At 40.0% G+C, this 22,023-nt stretch overlaps 1 long non-coding RNA gene across 1 annotated transcript in view; it reads left to right on the forward strand.

The window, feature by feature from the left end:
* The first annotated feature begins 5,908 nt into the window (after positions 1–5,908).
* Positions 5,909–22,023, forward strand: part of LOC126106914 (uncharacterized) — a 76,571-nt gene continuing 60,456 nt past the window's right edge. The window contains exon 1 of the long non-coding RNA XR_007523423.1: positions 5,909–5,949. This is a non-coding gene — a long non-coding RNA (uncharacterized LOC126106914). The remainder of the gene's footprint in view (positions 5,950–22,023) is intronic.

Consider the following 22,023-nt stretch of genomic DNA (forward strand, 5'->3'; position numbering starts at 1 on the left):
GTTTCCAACCGATTTGTCATACACAAACAGCAGTTGACCGACGTTGCCTGGTGAAACTTTGTTTTGATGCCTCATGTAAGGAGGAGAAATGCGTACCATCACGTTTCCGACTTTGATAAATGTCGGATTGTAGTCTATCGCGATTGCGGTTTATCGTATCGCGACATTGCTCCTCGCGTTGGTCGAGATCCAATGACTCTTAGCATAATATGGAATCTGTGGCTTCAGGACGGTAATACGGAACTCCGTACTGGATCCCAACGGCCTCATATCACTAGCAGTCGAGATGACAGGTATCGTATCCGCATGGGTGTAATGGATCGTGCAGCCACGTCTCGATCCCTGAGTCCACAGATGGGGACGTTTGCAAGACAATAACCATCTGTACGAACAGTTCAACGACGTTTGCAGCAGCACGGACTATCAGCTCGGAGACCATGGCTAAGGTTATCCTTGACGCTGCATCACAGACAGGAGCGCCTGCGATGGTGTACTCAACGACGAACCTGGGCGCACGAATGGCAAACCGTCATTTTTTCTGATGAATCCAGGTTCTGTTTACAGCATCATGATGGCCCCATCCGTGTTTGGCGACATCGCGGTGAACGCACATTGGAAGCCTGTATTCGTCATCTTCATACTGGCGTATCACCCGGCGTGATGGTATGGGGTGCCATTGGTTACACGCCTCGGTCACCTCTTGTTCGCAATGACTGCACTTTGAACAGTGGACGCTACATTTCAGATGTGTTACGACCCGTGGCTCTACCCTTCATTCGATCCCTGCGAAACCCTACATTTCAGCGGGATAATACACGACCGCATGTTGCGGGTCCTGTACGGACCTTTCTGGATACAGAAAATGTTTGACTACTGCCCTGACACAGCACATTCTCCAGATCTCTCACCAATTGAAAACGTCTGGTCAATGGTGGCCGAGCAACTGGCTCGTCACAATACGCCAGTCTCTACTCTTGATGAACTGTGGTATCGTGTTGAAGCTGCATGGGCAGCTGTACCTGTACACGCCATCCTAGCTCTGTTTGACTGAATGCCCAGGCGCATCAAGGCCATTATTACGGTCAGAGGTGGTTGTTCTGGGTACTGATTTCTCAGGACCTATGCACTCAAATTGTGTGAAAATGTAATCACATGTCAGTTCTAGTATAATATATTTGTCCAATGAATACCCTTTTATCATCTCTTCTTGGTGCAGCAATTTTAATGGCCAGTATTGTACATGTTTCTGGGTTCACCGTTCACCCCTAGCTGGTTGTCGCAGAATTGGAGTCTGCGTACCAAATGACACATGCTCCTCCTCTTCGTCTGGCGGCAAGTAGACACACTCGTCAAATCTGCAACAAAGGGCAAAATCTGTCTCCAACAGATTCCAACTGAAGATTTTTTGAAATGATGTATGAGGGTATCTCAGAAACAGGTATAGTACGGTAAGCTAAGACTTCCCTAGTTTCAAAGGATTCCAAACTTGGTCTACCTGCATTGTTACAATCAACGAAAGCTACAGTTAGCCATCCGTTACCCAAACTAGAGGAAGAAGAAACTTTCATTAAAGAAAAATTTAACCTCGCACCACAAAATAAAGTAGGTCCATGAATAAGAACAAACTGAGTAGTTTTACCAACTCCTCTAGTTTCATTCTTTTTACCCTTCCCAGAAGATGTCGAGACACCTAGAGTGTGTACAACTGATCACTGTCACGGACTTTCCGGAAATAGGCTTCGGTTTCCCGAGGAATCGCCATGGGTCCAGTGTTTCGGTTCTCTTGTACGGTTGTTCAGCATACTAAATGTCTATGCATTTCATACTTCACTCCTCGACTACTGCTCATGTATTGTGATGGGCGCCGAGTTATTTTAATATCCCACCTGCTGCTCCCTTCTACAGTTATTTAATAACTGAGGCATTGACATGGGAAAGGCTGTATTAAAACAATGCTTCAGATTTTTTATCGAAAAGGTGCTGAGACTTGTCGCTAGTAACATAGAAGCAGCAGATGTCAGAGTTGTGAGCGATTGCGTTCTTACAAACGACACAAGATGGCACTTGTAACATCACGTGAGCTGGCATGGATATGGGAGTGAGTCAACAAGCCACCGAGGTACCAGCTTTTGCTCGTGACCAACCGTTCATTACTGTGTTACTGATTCGGCACTCAATGCCTTCGAAACGTGATCGATACAAAGTATTGAATCGTATTTTCCTACTGCAATGAAATTTGTTTGATATATTCAATCGTAACGGCTAGTGTTGTGTTTTATTATGACCTAACCGATTTTTACACTTCCTTTATGCAGGTTACTTGTATATTCAAATATAACTGCCATAGTTCTGAAGACAATGATGTACGGAAGCTGCACTCAGAGTTTTGAAACCAAAACTAGGTAAGTCAAGGTCATTTTCTTTTTCGTTTACTCAGCATAGTGAGGACAAAACAAAGAAGGCTGCGTAATGTCGATGATCTTGTTTTGACGCATCAAACAAATATCTGTCACTGACTCTGGCTGTCTGCTGTGACAATGCGCCGGCCATTATAAAAAACGGATGATTTTAACGGCTTTAATCTATGCAGTGGTAAGCAGTGTGGTTGATAATGTCAGTTTAAAATTCCTAGTGTCGGGGCATTCGTAGATGCCTTTGGAACGAGATTTCCGCAAAATAGAAGAAAGAGGTTCCACAACGAATGACTCCTGACGAAATAGCTAATGTGATAAGAGAAGCAAAGAATGTATAACCATTCAGTGTTGTAAAGATGACGGAGGAAGATTTCTCTGATTTCAGCTCGGTATGCGATACATTACTGCACACAGCATCAGTGAAGACCAATTCCGCTTCTTGGATTAGAATTGTGAGGGATCAGCTGCCCACCATAGAAATAGAAGATTCGTTCGTTGCAATAGAATTATGGAAGTAAAACAACATTTTGAAGAAGAACATCTCTACAGTTCGTTCTCTACCACTATTTGGACGAATGCTCATCGTTCTTGATGCTAAAAAAAAGTTCTCTTGGAAGTGTTGGACTACATGGACCGCAAATATCACACATTTTACCACAATCTTTATACTCCATAATTATTTTTCCAAAAGAAATGTGACAGCTAGCTGTAAATATATTTGTAAAGTTAATTTGGAGTTTCTGTAGCCATTTTGCAAATACAACTTGTATTTCGTAGCGTCAAAAGCATTGTTTGCTTCTCCTGTCAAGTTTTCTTTTCATTACTTAGTTACTTCTCCATCTCGACGCCATAGCTACAGAAAATATTGTCTCTGAGATATAACTTTAAGTGACAGGTTTAGTATTATGAAATTATAACATATTATTTATCTTAGTAAGTCAACTATGTCCACATTGATTCGGTGTACCAAACCGATATAAAAGTTTCCTAGTTTAACCGTGATTCCGAAGGAAATGCCATATGTGATGCACAGTATTACTGCTTATGCCTCCCAACCGGGAAGTTAAGCTGACCCTTCCGTGGATTATCGAAATGAATCGGCGCGTAGTATTTCCTCCCAAGTTTTTTGTGGATCTTTTGCAGATTTTGTCCCTCGAAGCAATTCTTCCGGCGCATTAGATTCTTCAGAAGATGCAAGCAGGACACTTGTGAATATAAGTGGACATGCGGGTAGCTAATTTACTTTAAATAAGTCTCGGAATGCCATTACGAAGCCATTTATTAGGAAACATAGTTAAACAGCTACAATTTAACAGTCTGAAACGATTCACCTCAGGAAATTCACAAACTACATTTGGATGGTAAAGCTATCACTAAGAATAGGCTCCACGCACATCCTATCGCCGACTGGCAAGATTGGCGCGGAACGGAAATCGCTTGCTTACACCGTAAAAATGGTTCAAATGGCTCTGAACACTATGGGACTTAACAGCTTAGGTCATCAGTCCCCTAGAACTTAGAACTACTCAAACCTAATTAACCTAAGGACATCACACACGTCCATGCCCGAACCTGCAATCGTAGCGGTCGCGCGGCTCCAGACTGTAGCGCCTAGAACCGCTCGGCCACTCAGGCCGGCCTGGACCGTAAAACTTCGTAGCTCTTCGTTCATCTTCTCTAATTTAATAATAGTCATTTGTCTACTGAATTAGCTGCGTAGCGATATTATGGTATTAAAGTCGTGATGACCCGTAGACTCCTAGCATCTAGTGATGACGGTCGCAAGTTCGAATCCTGCCTCGGGCATGGATGTGTGTTATGTCCTTAGGTTAGCTAGATTTAAGTAGTTATAATTTCTAGGCGACTGATGACCTAAGCAGTTGAGTTCCATAGTGCTCAGAGCCACTTGAACCATCTAGTGATGGAAACAACCTAATGAAAACCATCGATTTATTGGAGCATTACGTGTCGGTTGAATTATTCATTCATTCTTTTGACTGAAACCTAAAGCCTAAGGGAGCAACCGAATGGAAACAATCGAATTAGTCAGCTGTAGTTTTAATCCATTCATACATTCATCTCTTACTCCTGACACCAGTCAGTCTCTGTGTGCAATCCAGTGGTGTTTTGCGTACTGACTAGTTATGCTTTCTTTTCAAGTGAAACGTCTTTAGTTTTTACGTTGGTTGAAGTGCGAGTTCATTCGTTCAATCGACTGAAAGCAGTTTAGTAGTTTAGTTATCTAGTTATTCTTCTGAGAGAAAGCAATCTGTAGTACTTTCAGAAGATGAAGTAAATAAAGCAGTCGTTATTATACACTATAAACATTGCCCCAGATACACGTGAAGACATCTCAGTGGATACATACTCATTTAAATATGTACCAAAAGACTAATTCTTCTTTTCATTTTTTAAAACTGACGAACACATTGCTGTGTATTACATTGTCCCAGGTGCAATTAACATGTAAAGAATTAAAAAAAAAAGCTTCTTTGGGAGTTCAAAGATGACAACGAGGTCATTACAGAGGTCAGCAAGCGCAGAAGTTCTGTTAGGAGTCAATGAGGGGGAAGAAAGGAAATTTCCAAATTTTTGCGACTGTTTTCCTAGAATGTGTGTGATTAATTACACAAATTAAGTTAAAATTCTAGCGAGAGATCGGATCGTTCCGTTGCGTCGCGCACGCTCCACGTCACCGTCGTGCTGCTGACTGGGCCAGGGTTACAGCCGGTGCGAGGAGGTGGCGTGTTGGCCGGTGCTACCGCGCCACCTCCTTTCACCGGCTGCTGCCCTGGCACAAGACCCGGCAATACCGCGCTCGCGCCTGCTACCGCGCCACCTCCTTTCACCGGCTGCTGCCCTGGCACAAATCCCGTCAATACCGCGCTCGCGCCGGCTATCGCGCCACCTCCTCGTGCCGGCTGCTCTCCTAGTAACATGAAGCCATTCTGCTGCTTCTTCCGGAATGAAAAAAACACCGACAGGCCAGTCGGTTGTGGAAAACGGTCGGTTGGCCCATCACTACTTAGTATTAGCTGTATCAGAAGTGGGCTTTTAATATGTAACACATTCTAAGACAATAATAATAATATAATGATAATAATAAAAGAAAAATGACGCACCACGAGTGGAATTATCTGAATGGGATGGAAATTGGTACATGATGTGTAGACAAACAACTGAGAACAATTTCAGAAAAATTGTGTCATTTATTCAAGAGGAGCTTCCCACGTTTCAGGTGATACTGCGGAGATGTGTGGAGTGACATTGGCGCAACGTCTGACCAGTAACTCTTCCTTACCGGCCAAATAATGGCAGTGGGAACTATTTCCACCACCAGGACTCAAACTGGCTTACGTGTCAGTCGAGCTTCACCGCGCAAGCGTGCGTTTTTTTCATTTTGTTCGTTGCGTTTGGTAGGGGTCACATGGCAGCCTTTCAAGTTCACCTTTGTTCCTTCCACCCAGTTCTGTACAGGGCAGTCAGCCCTCTGACCGAATTCGCTGAGCCGGCGAGAATAGTCGTAATATTACATGTACGTATTGTGTATGCGGAGTGTAGTGGAATGTTTGTGTTGTATAATGATGATGAAACCAGGTGCCGGCTACATAGCTTAATCCTCGCGAAATGCATCAAGGAGACCGCCAATCCGACGGAAAGATCACCATCGTTTCATGTAAGGTTTGGTATGTAAACCAGGACACTGGAGCAGTCTAGTTAGTGATCGAGAACTTTTAATCACAACCTCTCCTTGCCGATCAAATTCCGGGAGTGAAAATATTTTCGGTTATAAGGATTAGAACCGGCTTACGGAGCAGCCACTTTACCACATCAGCATGCCTTAGCGACCTCAGATATACCGTCGTGTGCAACGTTAAGTCTTAGAAGACGTTCAAACTGTTTCTATACCTAAAATCAGATACACCGGTACATCCCAGTAAGGTACTGTATTTCAGTCAAACCTCATTTTCAGCATCCGTAAACGCCTCAAATCAACAAGTAGGCCATCTCTCGCCAAAAATCAATGTGCCTTCTGTCCGCACTTCTTCCACAACGACTGACTCATGACTCTCACCTATCGTTTTGCTCTACCAAAACTACTGTTTGGCAGTATTGTTACGCTACATAAATGACGTAGTAAATGGTACGATTACGGGCAGCATTGCTAGAATTGGTAGGAAAATGGACGTGTAAGAGAGGAAATAGGAGCCCACGACTTCTCTCTTTTTTATTTGTTTTGCTCATAATTAGAACCGCACATCATTCACTTTTAGTCCATTGTTTATTTTATATCCTTACGGAATATATTTGGGTTTCATAAGTGTTAAAAATTAGTTGTCGCATAACTTCTGCGCTTTTATGTGACGAAAGCAATTACTTTTTTATGCAAGTACGGTTTACATGTAGAAACATAAAAAATATATGTCATTTTTGTTGTTATTTTGTACTCAATAGAAAGTTGTTCGTCACGATCAAAGACAAGGGTTTCTTGTTATTGTTGATAAATGTGGCAGTTGTTTACGAATAACAGAAACATGTTTTGTGTTAAGTTCGACGAAGTATTGAACGATGTTTGATATAATTTTGTTTTGCGATTTTTTTTATCTTTTTCCGTTAGGAAATTGCGTTTTCTAACGCTGTGTAACAAATCTGTATTGTTTTCCATATTTTTACTACAACATTGCTCTGTTTCACATTACAAATCTGCAAGTTTCGAATAAAACCTGAATTCAACATTGACAATTTCCGTTTTGTCATAAATACCGTTTATTCTCAAGGATAACTACGTACAACAAAAGTGTTCTGTTGCTTAACCAGCCCACTCAGTTTCTAGACGGTGCACTGCTTCCAGTTTTTGGCGAAACCTAGTAAGACGCTGATCTCATACGTAAAGAGAGCGATTGTTATGAGGTAGTGCCTGCAACACATTCAATGTGCTGGTAATGCGGGTATGGGCTTAACTGATCAGAGCTACTAGGAGAGGTACCATAGGCTACACTTACTTAAGGTAGTCTATGGTAACCTGCAGTAGTTTTACCACCTCCTTTCCCAAAAGTGAAAAATAAGACATTCACTATCTTATCACAAATTTCCATTTCCTCTCCTATATTTTAGTGTACAAACAATGCTGTGTCGTTAGCCCCATACCACGTGGTCAAGAAATACCAAAGATCCCCCAGCATCACTCATTCAAATCCTATGAGATCATTATAATCCAAAAACAAGCCATTACCACCAACCTAATCTAAATTTTACCACCTACAATCATCATGTACCACTCACGAAGACACTAAATTACCTTGCCTAACACTTGGTACTAACTACTTTAAACTTTGTCTTACTTCTAACAAAAGTATTTTACTGGGCAAACATGAAGAGTGTTGCCTCTATTCACATGTGTTTGCCAATATCACAAGTATATATGCACTCCCATTCAAATCCTTCTTCAGAATCGCACTCTGCACCCTCAATTTGTCCACTTGTCCACTCTTCCTTCTCCTGCTCCACAATGAACACTTTCACAGATTCTGTACCTCCTATAAACTTAACATAAATCTCTGCCTCCTCACCATTGTTCCTAATACTCCTGTTCAACTCAAACAAGTCACTGAGTGAAATAGCACACTGGAGAACAACTGTGACCAGTCATCCTGGTACAGGTTTCCTGTTTTTTCCCTAAAATGCTCCATGCAGATTCCAAGATGGTTCCTTTGAAAGGGTGAGGCTGATATCCTTCTGCACCCTCAGAACAATCTACTCTTATGCTCCATCATTAATGACCTCAATGTCATTAGGGCATTAAACCCTAATCTTCCTTCCTTCCTCTCTTTTTCAATGTGGCACATGGTATAAAATATTAGGTAATTATTACCAATACCAGGACTAATGATCAACACAATCCAGTAGTTGCGAACTGTACGTCTGTGATATAAGTAACAACTCCTTTCTCCACTTAGATATGAACTTAATAACTAGTTAATTAACATAATTCCAACCTTCTGTTCATTAATTTTAATGCAGATTTACTTCACTTAGAACTTTCTAGAAAGTTCACCTATCTCCAGTTCCTGGAGTCAGGTATTATTATTTATTTAAAACAGAAATTTTAAATGTACAATAATCCGCCTTACACACAGACAGCGAACAAATGTTAATAAGAAAAATGGCAAAGTAGTTAAAATGTAATTAAAAACTGTTATAAGATTGTAATTTAACCATTGTTGTAATCATATCAGAAGTTTCCATAGGTTATGTAAAATATTTTGTTGTAGTTAAGTTATCACGAAAATAAATATCCAATTGTAACTTCATTTAAGTAATTGAGTTGACAATCATTTGTAAAAGTTTGATTTTTTATACTTAATGGTTCAATGGCAGAGGCCACATGAATTAGTACAGAGTCAGAGTGTAGTTAGCTTTTTACGGCAGTCTTGAGTAGTAGTTCTCTGTTACTTAGTTTTTGTGCAATATGAAAAACTGTGTTTAGAACTTGAAATGTGTAACTCTATGAGGACTATTGAATGTGTGGCTCATGATTACCATCAAGAATAGGGATTTATTTCAAGCAATAAAAAAGACTTAAATAGAACCAGGTCTTGGGTTACTAATAATCAGCAATATGTCCAGACAACAGTAATTTCAAGTGCCAAGGCCTCACAGCCAGACAGTGGTTATGTGTGTGAGTTGTGTTTATATGAATGTGTGTCCATGTGTGTTGTCTACTTCAGAAAAAGGTCTTTTAGCCAGAAGTATACTTGTTTAACACTGATTTTGTTGTGCCTGTCTGGGACTCAACATCTCCACTATATGGTGAGTAGGCAGCCACCCTTTTGATAATATTATCAAAGGCAAATAAATTCCACTAAAAAATAAAAAAAATTCATTCTGCACCACCATCTGCTGCAATTAACTCTCAGTGATGTTCATTGGCTTGTTACAATGAAATCATGTTAAAAATAGTAGCTATCAGTTGCTTCTAAAATTTGACCTCTGATTTACAGTTGTATGGTCAGTTTAGAAATTTCACATCAACTAGGTGATGTAGTAAAGTGTTTAGCACACTGGACTGTCATTCTAGATGATGGCTGTCCAAATCCCCATCCATCCAAACAGATTTAGGCTTTTTTTGATTCCATTAAATTTCTTATGGCAAATGCCGGGATGGTTCCTTTGAAAGGGCATGACCTGTTTCTCTTCCCAACTTTTTATGGCTCAATGTTGTGCTCCATCACTAATCGTCTTGACATGAGAGGGACAGACATTAATCCCTAATCTTTCTTCCTACAAGTAACATCTCCCCAACCTTATATCTGTACACATTCAGTCTCTTATCCCAATGGAACTTCAGTCAACACCAACTGTCTCACCACAAACAAATCCCACCACAAACAAATCCCAGTAATTTCCCATCCCAGCAAAACTTAAACAAACTTACAATTAATATTATCTTGAATATTTTGAAACATATGTGCTTTAACTATTTTCTGTAAGTACTAAAGCTACTGGTTTTGTTTTAAGAAGTCGCCTAGCACAAGAATGGGTGTCTGCTCTACTGTGCAAGGAGTTGTTCCAAGTGGCCCAGCGTCCATGCTGTTTCACTGCCATTCACTCACTCATTCATTCATTCAATGTTCCGTAGATTCTATCAAGAGAGAACATCTTCTAGAGCATGAAACAAGTCACAGTATACATCAGTAAAAGTCAAGGAAATCATAAGAATTTAATCAGTACGCTGCATTAACAATACACTGTAGCTATATTGTTTTAAGCGTATGGTATCTAAATTCAATCAAATCAAAAATGAAAATTCTACTTTGGAAAAAGCTACTGCTTGCTCAGTTGTATTAGATAGTTGTGGCTAATCCCCTACTGGTGGCATGATATTTTCTTGATTGCAATGCTATTTTCCACAGAAAATATTTATTTGCATCTCTAAATAGTGAGTCAGATTTGATCTGATGACTAGCGCCCCTCCCCATGTCCAGGAAGCAGACACCTTAATGGCTTTCCTGGCATGTCTGAGTCATAACTCCAGTACATTACTATTTGAAGAGTGCAGGATGAAAAATCGAATAACTCACAGTTCTTAGTTGTTATCGGGAAACAAAATTTAAAGTCTCATTGCTCATAACATTTCAGTTTCTCATGTTACTTTATTTATTTTTATTTAAGATGGTAATACAAATATTCCAGATCAACATTATTGTGAAATTACATACATCTGAATAAGGTGTACAACAATACAATGTATTTTTATCATGAATGCAACTCATATAGAGGAAAAAATGTGGCAACTTCACAATATATTGCCAGTAGCTGCTAGATTTCAAACACTTAACCACTTATTTAAATTCTCATTCAAGTGAATTATCTAGTTTAATATTATAACCATTCAGTATGAAATATTTCTCTTTTCTTTTTCAATGGATGGTACAAATGCAAAAAACAAAACACATTTAAGCTTCACTGTGGCAAGATCTTTCCAAGCCCTGGAAATCTTTGTATTTTTCAGAAGATATTTTAAGATAATTTGTAAAATAATCTAATAGCCTAACTCAATTAAAATTGTTGTGATACTTAAGAAAAATAGAAACTCACTGTGTGAAATGAAAAAAGTTCAATACCTATTGTTGTAAGTAGACCATTCACCTTTATACCAATCAGATGGGGGGTTGAACTCACCCTCTCTCAAGTTGGTAACTTATCTTTTCTTTCCAGGAAGAAGTAACGTAGCTTGCTCATAACTCCATTGTGGCTGCTTCTAAACTGAACAAGTGTTGAATTATAACGTGACTTCCAGTTCTCTCACTGGCTTGGGTTTGAAAAGAAGTCTCTTCTTGTATATTTTATTATCCAGATGTCCTGTCCACCGTTAGGTTGTTTCTGGCTGCTTCTCAGCATCAATGGCAAAGAGTGCATATGTGAATTCCAGAAAACTTAACTTGATACCACTCCTGAGCTTGGTCAATCATACCAATATTTTTGTCATATTTGTGGTACAAATGACTTCTTATGGGGAACATCATCTTTACAAAGACCAATCATATTTCTGTGTGGAGCAGATCATGATGGAATCAGAACACAGTGCCACTCTTGTTTTGTCCTGTGCAGGAGTCACAAAAGATCCCCACATGTCTGACTTCTGGTTCAGAAAACTGTGAAAACAATGATGAAACTTCATCTGCTCCTTCTTGTCCTGCACTGTGGATTCATATAAAAATAACTATCCCCTAGTGATAAAACAAAAACATTGAAAACAAATACACACAACTGTCAGTTACAACAAACCTCATTTGTCTTTATATTTGAACAGGGAAATTTTTGACTGTAATCCATAGTTATTGCAGCCTTAGATGAGTACATTTGACATTCCTCCTGTGCTTTTTTATGCCTGTCATCGACCACTTCTTCCTTTCTAAGATGCAATTCATGGAGTGTTTCATTAGATTGAAGTTCAAAATGAAGCCATATTTTCTTTATTTATTTTATTTAGCGTATGGCTCATAACATCACGGTAAAAATTACAGAAACAACACGGTTTAAAAAAAAATCACATATGTATAAACAGAGCAATAAATAACAGTTTGTATATAAGGACACCGCCAATTGTAAATTTACACTCACAGAAGAGCAGTCACAAGCAGACGTCCAGCTTAGATAGTAAATAGTCGATTGCCTCTTGGGTCGCCATTAGGAAATCTTGTAGGTCACCCTCGTATGCCCTTAGTGGGCATTCCTGCACGATGTGTTTGACCGTCTGCCTCTCAGAGCCACAGTCGCAAGCGGCCGAAGGAAGTTTACCCCATCTGTGTAAGGAGTCGGCACATCTCCCACAGTTGGTCCTGATGCGATTAAGAGTTGACCAAACTTTGCGAGGGCAATCAAATCCTTCTGGTTTACTAAAGATGCATGGCATACTGTGGCAGTTTACTGCTGTTCTGCTCTCCCATTCCTCTTTCCATCGGTCATTTATTTTAAAGTTGGTTTGGTGCAGAGCCTGTGCGGTCTTTAGTGGAGGATTCCTAGGCCGGAGTCGGTTTCCTTGGATGTCGTGAGTATCTTCATGGATTTGTAATTGAGGGTTGGTCATGATTTTTTGAAATTCTCTAACCAGAGCGTGTTCACGGCGCAGGTTAGGAGGGGCTATGTTACTGAGAATGGGCAGTTTTCTTTTCAGCAGATGATGTTGAAGTCAGTTGCTTCCCCAAATATTTCTTCTTAACGACATTCTCAGCACAGGAACCACAAGTATCAGGCCATGGATTTCCAAAATTTACATTAAAATCTACATTGAATATTGTGCAGCATGTTTCATATAATACATTCTTGTTTTTAAATTTCTCCCGAATTTATTTATTTATTTATTTATTTATTCGAGGGCTTGGGTAGCTGGATTTTTTTCTGTGTTTCTCAAACTGCAGTGGCTGTTTCATGTGTGCACAAATGTACTTCTTAGATAGTTCTTTTAAGGGTAATACAAACACTGAATTTACAAGATGCTCCTCAAAACTGTTCCGCCTGCTCTTCTGTTCTGGAATGCCTGTGCTGCACCGGGACCACAGCAATTAAACGGCTCAAATAAAGGTTTATTTCATCGTCATTTTCAAATTGGTTCATCTTCTTAATAAGATTCCTTTTGTTTTCATTGCTGACAATATCAAAATAATTATTTTTACACTTACATGATTTCTCCACTTTCATGTGGTCACAGTCTTAATCATTCTGAAGCAGTACTAATGCTATCAAACCTCCTTTCTTTAGTCACCTTCTCCAAAGACAAACTGTATTTTTCTTCAGGAATAGATGGGTCAGTGTCTTCATTATTCATAACACAGTACTGGATCAAACTTCCTTCATAAACTCCACAAAACAAACTAAAATGGGCTAATTAAACACAGCAATGACTGTGACACCAAATAAAATATTAGCTTTAGCAGACCAACACAGGCTAGGAACCATTACGTAATTAAACTCTTCCCATTACATTCCCTGGACTTGGCAGAATATTCCCCTGTTTTGCTTTGACTTGTAAGCACACATTTTCAAGATATTTCATTATCTCATGATATGTCAGATTGTTGCCCATTTCTGTAAAACAATCTCAGACTGCACTGGGTGAATTACTAAACAATGAAAAAATCAGAAAATCTGTAATTTTGGACTTATTAGTTTTTCCCCTGGACTCTTCAGTTGTCATACAGATTAACAATAAATGCTGCTTCTTACCATTTAGCTAACAAAACTTTGTGCTCTCTCATTCTAGTTCTTCAAATAATTTGAAGGTAGAGTGGTTAATTTTAACTTGATTTGAATTGCCAGAGATTTCCAATTTCTTACTTTAAATTAGACAGATGCTTATTGAATACCTTGTGTTTCAGAGTACATTGAACCCTAAACTTTAAATTAAAATTATTTTTGTGTCTTCTCTTGTGATTTTGTAAATCACACTCCAGCTGAGTTTTGGTATCAGTAACAAAAGCCAATAATGAATAAATGTACCAGATAGAACTAACAAGGGATATTGAATGTATACAGAAAAGGGTGGCACAAATGGTCAAAGGTTTGTTTGACCCATGGGAGTGTGTGTCACAGATATGCCTCAAAGGCAGTGGTCGTGTATGTGTCAGTGTGTGTAATTAATGCTTAAAGCTGTAAACCACTAGCAGGCCTGTTTGGTTATCATGCGAACAGTATCTCCTAAGGTTGTGTATGAACTCCTGATTAGTACAATTATAGAGAAAGGTGGCATATTGTTGAAGGAGAAATCAGCAATCTTGTTTTATTATTTAATGAACTAAACATTCTCAAGGATTTTTATTAACTGTTATTCATTTGGTACATTTCATCTGAATTGTGCCACCTTCAGATTTATCACTAAAATATGTTACACTTGCTACCACTGGCATCAGCTGGTATCATTTGAAAACAACTGTTATGACACACAACAGCTGACACTGTTGGTACCAACAGTGATTTATTTTAGTGATAAGTTTGAAGATGACATAATTGAGCTAAATGCATCAAATGAGTAACAGTTAATAAAATGTGATATAGTTAATTAACAAGTGTTTGTGTTATCAGCAAACATTACATTTTTTTGAATAGTCCTTGAAACCAGTGGAAGATTATTTATGTAGGCTGGTGATTTTGGAAACCCAAAGTGTTCCCCCGTTCTGAGGTCAGTTTTATGTCTGCAACATAGTCTGTTGATGAGACGCTCTCCTTTCTGGTGTGTCCTTCGTCTGTACAAGAGATATGCTAGTAACACTTTAGTTTGTAAAGTTGGATTTTGTGATCCACACAATCAAAGACTTTGTGGCAAGGTAACAAAATATACTGAGACAATAAGTTTTGCAGAGTAGTTCTGCCAGCACTTCATTTGTGAGATCTTGTACTACTTTCTCTGTGGATAATCCTTTATAAATGTCAATGTGATAGGCAGTTAACAAATTCTGCTCATTTAAATAAACAGTACTTTATCACATATCACTTCCTTAAACACCTTTAAATTTACTGGAAGGATCTGTTATTAGATGTGGTTTGCTGATTTCCAATTTTATAGATGGGTGTTGTTGTAGCAAATTCAGATCTGTCAGAAAATATGCCCTGAGTCACTGACTGATTACAAAGATAGCTTAAGGATAGTGTTTTCAGGTCAGCACAAGATTTTAATATTCTTCTAGAAACATCATTGTAGCCAGCAGAATTATTACTTTTTAGTGAGCTGATTTATTCTGTAATCTCCTTAAGGGCTGTTTTTTTGAAACTAATGTTCATTAGTGGTGCATTCAGCACCTACACAAGTAAACCAGGTGCATCTGTATTCCACTGTTAAATACTGGTTGTAGCCTTTACAGGCAGTGTGAGTAGATAATCATTGAATTTGGTGAGTGATGACTTGAAAGTGTCACTATTTGTCAGACTTGTTTTCTGGGGATGCTCATTTTAATGTGTGTTACTATTCTTTAAGTACTTTTTTTTGTAAACTGATTTTTGCCTTATTATTGGAGTGTTTTATATTTTGAGCACAGTAGATGACATAAGTTTTCAATCAGAAAACCGCAGGATTTTGCAATACTGATTATTATATAGTTTCAGCTCTTAACTACAGCTTGTCCATTGAGTTATGTTTAGTTCTCTCTTCCTAGCCCAACATATTTTAATCCTAGAGTCCAGCAGCTTTTGTTTGATTTTACTCTTATTTGTTAAAACAAACACTCAAAGTGCAGTAGGAATGTGATTAAGAAAGAGTTAAATTTCCTGTCCATACTGTTTGCTTTATAAATTTCTCACTAACTTTCTTCCCGTAATTTCTCCATAAACACCATGATCAAGTCACTGTTTATGATTCTCTGTGTAATACTTTTTTATGACCTGTACTTAATGTTCAGTATATTTTATTAATAACAGTTTACCATCATGGTCAGATAAACCACTGACTGTTGGTTGTACAGCTAAATCATTGCAGGTTGTTGGGTCTAAAAACAAGTTGTGAGTAACTGTTGTACTACTTCCTTCCATCTTCATATGGAATTTTTCTGTGAGAAGTAACTAATCCAGAGCTGGATATCAACAAATCCAGCTGCCACCAGTCAGCAGTTAAGATCTCCACAAACAACGATCCTCCAGTTACGTCTGCTGGTCTTTGAGGATCAAGATACTTCCTGTAAGCTCCCAATACTACAGGCTTGCATGTTTCCTGATCCATTTTTGTGGCACAGCATTCAAAAAGCTGTTCAACACAATATTCATTACCTGCGGGGCCCTGACATTCTTTGTGTGTGTAGCCACTCTCCCTTTCTTCTCATTGGTTAGGCAGTAATGCAATTTAACTCGCATCCTTTTATAGGAATCTGATAAATTTAAGTGATTTCCAAGTGATTATCTGCAATGTAGAAAATATCTGCTCAAATTCTATCTCTTCATTGTTCTACATGCATGTAAGAAGTTCATTCTTTTTATTAATAGTACCTCTGATATTTGATAGAAGACTAAATACACTTTCTTTAATATCCATGTCTTTGTCCAACTTGCAATACACTGTGTTTAAACTGTATCTCTGTTTCTTCTTCAGCTCTGTGTTTTGAATGAATTTACCCTTGAAAAAGGCCTGGGGAACATACTGGAAATTACTGGCATGCGTTAGATTTCCTGTCAAACAGAAAGTCGTCTAGTCATCAAAAGGGATATCTAGGGTGCTCCAATTGTTAATCTGTATAGGAATCTATATAGGTGGTTTGGGAGACAATGTGAGCAGCCCCTGGTTTTTTTTTTTCTTTTTTTTTTTTTTTTCTTTTTTTTTCCCCCCCCCTCCATGTGATGATGTCATTCACTGTCCAGTAAAGTCTTACGAAATCAAAATGTGCATGTATGGAATGAAAAGTGGCAAATTATTTTAAACAAAGAAAAGTGTTAATATTTGATTATGTGATAAATCATATAAATAAAGACGGTTGATTCAAATAAATACTTGAGATAACAATTACAATCAAATTAAACTGGAGTCATCACACAGAAAATGGCGTGATGCGGATAAAGCAAAGACTGCATTTTATTTGTAGAACAATTAGAAAATGCAACACATCTATTGAAATGACTGCCTGCACTATGGTTGTCCAGCCTCTTCTGGTGTATTGATGCATAGTATAGGGTCCTTGCCAGATAGGACTGAAGAAGAACATCAAAAATTTCAAAGAAGGGCAGCTTGTTTTGTATTATTGTGAAACAGGGGAGTGTGTGTCATGGATATGATATGTGACTTGGGATGGCAATCATTAAAACAAAGACATTGTCCATTGCAACAATATCTTCTCAAGAAATTTCAGTCACTAACTTTCTCCTCCAAGTGCAAAAATACTTTTAATAAAAATAAGAGGAATCAGAGCTCACACACAATGATTTACATGTAAATTTTTTGCACGTGCTGTTTGAGAGTGGAACAATGGTGAAATAGTCTACAATTAGTCCTTTGAACCCTCTGTCAAATGCTTAAATGTAAACTGCCCAGTAGTTACGTGGATGTAGATGTGGATACTGTTTTGGCCAGACTAGATGCTTCAGATAATTGGCCATGCAAGTATCCTCTTGACAAGAACCATTCAAATACAATCACACTGAATATGATGCAGCCAAGTGAGGGGCAATGCATCAGTCACATCCACACCCTGAGAAATTTTCCAAGCTCAGTTTTAACATCTTTGACAGAATGCTTCATGCATGGCTTACCATACTAGTATGAGGAGCACTGTCAGTGAATTGTCTGATGTCATTCTCAGTTGTAAATAGTCTTTGGTCCAAGCTATTACATATAGCCCCACCCATTATTATTACTTTCTTGTCTAACATCCTTCCTCACACACCCTAAATCACTACTTTGCACCTAATACCTCCTCTGTGTGGTGCGTATCACTCTATCCTTTTCATATTTTCCATTGTTAAAACCACAGGTGCTCTACACTTGACTTAAAAATATTAATTATCTAGTGACTGCTTCACAAAGAGTTACGTATTAGCTTCTGACAGTCTCCTCCATAATTATGACTGAGCAATTAGACTTTGTTGGCTAATTTCCCTCTACACTCATGTGGCAAGATACACTTGGTCTCATTTAACTGTAAAGTCCGATAGTTGTGGTAAGAACACATTTTACTATATGGTGTTCTCCTGTATTGTGTGACCATCATTCTTAATTCTACTCCACTTATGTTTAAGTGTATTGAATACTAGTTCAACCCCATATGTTTGACAAATCCTTCAACAGTAACCCAAATAGGGCAATTTAATGTGTTATACCATGTCAGTCCAGTTTTTATTTGTTCAGATAATAACTCAGTTGTTGTTTTACATTTTGTATTTTAGCTATGTTACAGATCACATGTATCTTAATCACCCGAAAAAGACTATTTTTGTTGTTGGTGGTGTTACCTTCAGTGCAGATACAGCTGTCCACACTAGCCTATCCTTTGAAAGCCTCTTCATTGCTGTATAACTACTGCTACTGACACCTATTTGAACCTGCTTAAGGTGTTCAGGCCTTGGTCTCATTCCACAATTTTTACCTCCTATAACAGTCTAATCTTTAGTATTCTCCTATACCACTACATTTGAAAATCTTCTGGCCTCATCTTGTTTGGACTGTTTGTCAACCATGTTTCACTTTCATACAATACTCTCCAGACAAATACTTTCAGAAAAGACATTTAATATTTTTATGGATAATTGGTCTTCTGCACGGTTTGACACAGTGCACCATGAATTCTTCTCCTGTGACAACCTTCGCATCTCAATGTAGTGCTTTCACTCAATGTACTCAATTATTTCTTCTTCCTGTGGAAATCCATAGGCCTTCCTTCACGCCTTCTTCCAATAATATTGTATTCCGTTGCTTGTCAAGGGATCTTTGTGGTGGTTCTTTCCAACCCAGCTTTTTTGGTTAATGGCTGTACCCCAGATCTTTCCTTATTTCCTTATTTTTTTCTGTCACCTCTTGTGCAGCCTTTCACTGATCTAAGGAACTTCATTTTTGAAGTTTCAAGTTGTCTTAGGTCTTTTGATCTTAATGCCCTACTTTCTGTTCTGTATAGCACTGTGGGAAGTGCCAGGACTTAATAAAATTTCGTTTCAGTTTTTTCTTCTCATGTTGCCATTCAGTGTTATTCTTAGTGTACCACATATATGTTAATAGGTGTTAATTTTCTTATTTTCATCTTTCTCTTCTTCAAAAGGTGTATCATAGCCTAGATACTGGAAATGGGACACCTGTTCTGTTATTATACTGTTGATGATTTGCCTTGCCCTATTCTTAGGCATTTCCTGACCAGATCGTTGATGTAGGTGTTGAATAGAGTAGATGGCATACTACAGCCTTGCCTTACTCCCTGGTTTATCTCTATTTCTGGTGTCAGCTCTTTGCCATTATCTATTCTTATTTTGGTGTTTTTGTATAGAATGTTGTTATTACATGCTTGCTCTCCTCTTTTTTTCGGTGGGGGGTGGGGGGGTGGGAAGGAGGGGGGGGGAGTAGCAAAAACAATTGAGGTCATAAGCACCCATGTTATAACCATGAAACATCAAGAAATAAAAGATGTTAAAAGTGACTATACGTTAAGGCCAATTCATGGAGAAAACTCCAAAAAGTACACCATGGAGACAGTGGGGTTACCAAACAAAAGTTTACATATCCTTCTCTGTATTGCTATGAAAGATACAAAGTAAGACATGGCTGACAGCCCATGTGTCATACAGTAAAACAGCCAATAAGTCAGATGGCAAACATACACTGGAACGCAAACAGTTAAAAAAAAGGGGCATCGAATCAGTAAATGGTGAACAATCAGAGGTTGATGACAATATGCACAAAGTGGTGGATGATCGTAACAAATGGCAATAGCTAGAATGACAGTGCCCAATATGCAACCTAGCTAATACACTCCTGGAAATTGAAATAAGAACACCGTGAATTCATTGTCCCAGGAAGGGGAAACTTTATTGACACATTCCTGGGGTCAGATACATCACATGATCACACTGACAGAACCACAGGCACATAGACACAGGCAACAGAGCATGCACAATGTCGGCACTAGTACAGTGTATATCCACCTTTCGCAGCAATGCAGGCTGCTATTCTCCCATGGAGACAATCGTAGAGATGCTGGATGTAGTCCTGTGGAACGGCTTGCCATGCCATTTCCACCTGGCGCCTCAGTTGGACCAGCGTTCGTGCTGGACGTGCAGACCGCATGAGATGACGCTTCATCCATTCCCAAACATGCTCAATGGGGGACAGATCCGGAGATCTTGCTGGCCAGGGTAGTTGACGTACACCTTCTAGAGCACGTTGGGTGGCACGGGATACATACGGACGTGCTTTGTCCTGTTGGAACAGCAAGTTCCCTTGCCGGTCTAGGAATGGTAGAACGATGGGTTCGATGACGGTTTGGATGTACCGTGCACTATTCAGTGTCCCCTCGACGATCACCAGTGGTGTACGGCCAGTGTAGGAGATCGCTCCCCACACCATGATGCCGGGTGTTGGCCCTGTGTGCCTCGGTCGTATGCAGTCCTGATTGTGGCGCTCACCTGCACGGCGCCAAACACGCATAAGACCATCATTGGCACCAAGGCAGAAGCGACTCTCATCGCTGAAGACGACACGTCTCCATTCGTCCCTCCATTCACGCCTGTCGCGACACCACTGGAGGCGGGCTGCACGATGTTGGGGCGTGAGCGTAAGACGGCCTAACGGTGTGCGGGACCGTAGCCCAGCTTCATGGAGACGGTTGCGAATGGTCCTCGCCGATACCCCAGGAGCAACAGTGTCCCTAATTTGCTGGGAAGTGGCGGTGCGGTCCCCTACGGCACTGCGTAGGATCCTACGGTCTTGGCGCGCATCCGTGCGTCGCTGCGGTCCGGTCCCAGGTCGACGGGCACGTGGACCTTCCGCCGACCACTGGCGACAACATCGATGTACTGTGGAGACCTCACGCCCCACATGTTGAGCAATTCGGCGGTACGTCCACCCGGCCTCCCGCATGCCCACTATACGCCCTCGCTCAAAGTCCGTCAACTGCACATACGGTTCACGTCCACGCTGTCGCGGCATGCTACCAGTGTTAAAGACTGCGATGGAGCTCCGTATGCCACGGCAAACTGGCTGACACTGACGGCAGCGGTGCACAAATGCTGCGCAGCTAGCGCGATTCGACGGCCAACACCGCGGTTCCTGGTGTGTCTGCTGTGCTGTGCGTGTGATCATTGCTTGTACAGCCCTCTCGCAGTGTCCGGAGCAAGTATGGTGGGTCTGACACATCGGTGTCAATGTGTTCTTTTTTCCATTTCCAGGAGTGTATTATCTCCTCACATTGAGAGGGCCGAGAAGCAGTTGGCCAAGCAATTGGGAGAGATTTAATTGCCTGGAGCTTGTTCCTGTGAAGATAAGACTGGTTGTGATGCCAAAATGACACCACCTGCCAATAGACAGCAACACAGAGATCATATAAAGGAATGGAAGAGCTAGCAGGCCGAGGTAGAAGGACTGCAGCCTTGGCAGCAGTGTCAGCAGCCTCATTTCCCTTCAGACCAACATGACCAGGAACCCACAAGAACATCATGGTGGTTCGCTCAAAAGCAAGCAAGTGGAAGCTTTCTTGCACTAAAAGATGAAATGTGTACAGCACACAGAGGCTCTGAAGGACACTGAGAGAATTGGAGCATATGACACAATTAAAAAGTGTGTGTCACTATATGTACTCAGTGGCCTGATAGAGGATGAGGAGCTCTTCTGTAAAAATCGAGCAGTGTTCTGGAATCCAATACCAAAAATGGTCGGTGCCAATGCTGAAGTCCCATGCAACACCACAGTCAGTGTTAGAGCCATCAGTGTACACAAAGATCCTATCACTAAGTTGCGTGCGAAGATTGAGGAACGTCGTTGATAGATCGAATCCAATGTAGTGTCCTTGAGAAGTGAATGAAGTCCAAGATGAACACAGGCTGCTGTGAAGGTAATCTGTAGTGTCCTTGAGTAGCCCAAAGCAAACTCTGGAAGATAACAGAGAAGAAGGGCGCATCCTACACTGGCAGTCGAGGGAGTCACTGCAAAAGAGGG

This window comes from Schistocerca cancellata, chromosome 10 (genome assembly GCF_023864275.1).
Source record: "Schistocerca cancellata isolate TAMUIC-IGC-003103 chromosome 10, iqSchCanc2.1, whole genome shotgun sequence".
NCBI lineage: Eukaryota > Metazoa > Arthropoda > Insecta > Orthoptera > Acrididae > Schistocerca > Schistocerca cancellata.